Raw genomic sequence first — 1,078 nt, forward strand, 5'->3', positions numbered from 1 at the left:
GAATATAGTATGTCATTGCATCAGGATTAACATGTATTTACAGCGATATTTTGAGTGTTGTACAGCATCAAGAACTGTAGGGTTTGATTTCTTTTTCTAAGAAAATTTATTTCCATTATTAGCTCCCAAATCCTAGTTCTGACTTTGAACATTTTTTTAGCATTTCCAATAGTTTTTTCAAGCTACTCAGCTAGATGTGCAATTGTGTTTACTTCAAGAAGGAAATAGGAAGTGTAGAAAATGTCTGTCATTGAGGCATCAGTATGGTTTGAATTTGGGAGCCTAAACACAACTCTTCAGTGCTTGTTTGTGCCAAGGGAGGAAGTCTGCTATCTGGCAGCAGTGGCTTTTACCCTGCACTTGGATTAGCCCTTTCATGTGCAGCACGACATATTTTACAAGCAATATACAAAAGCATAAGATGAAATATGCATATGGTATGTGCCAGACATTTCCAAGAGTACTGATATGAATACACTTAACAATATGTCAGTCCCTCACCTTTGGGCTCTGTTGCCATGTTATTCTAAATTCTAGGGGGTTTAAAACCCCTTATCAGTTGGTTAGGTGCCTCCCAAACCACCAGCCCTCCAGCAGTTTTTGGCAGGGGTGGGGTTTTGGGAGGCTGGTGAAGGCACCTTTCATTTCTGCAGTCCCTGGAGGTTGTCATTAAGGCTCCTGCTAGCAGAAAGGAGCTTTGGGTTTTACACACACACAGTGCCACTCCTTCCTTCCTTCCCCTGGGAGTTTAGAACGTTTTCAATCTGTTCATGGATAGTCCTCTCCTCTGGTGCCACAGGCCATGAAATCCCAGCACTGATCTCAACCAGAGACCTGCCACTAGTAAGTGGGATTATGGCACTCCCTGCTTTATATCCAGTGCCTTTGGAGTTTTTCAGGTGAGGTGGGGGTGTGTTTTCCAGAGCTCTCTAAGGTGTGTATGCAGCATGGTGGCTCTACCAGTGCTTGGAGGAATCACAGCTAGGAGCTGTCGCTTGAAATGCACTGTTCTAAAGTTTTGAATAAATAATTGGTGTGTGAATCCTGCATCCTCAGCTGACCTAGATGTGGTAAATCT

This window comes from Haemorhous mexicanus, chromosome 12, assembly GCF_027477595.1.
Source record: "Haemorhous mexicanus isolate bHaeMex1 chromosome 12, bHaeMex1.pri, whole genome shotgun sequence".
Lineage (NCBI taxonomy): Eukaryota > Metazoa > Chordata > Aves > Passeriformes > Fringillidae > Haemorhous > Haemorhous mexicanus.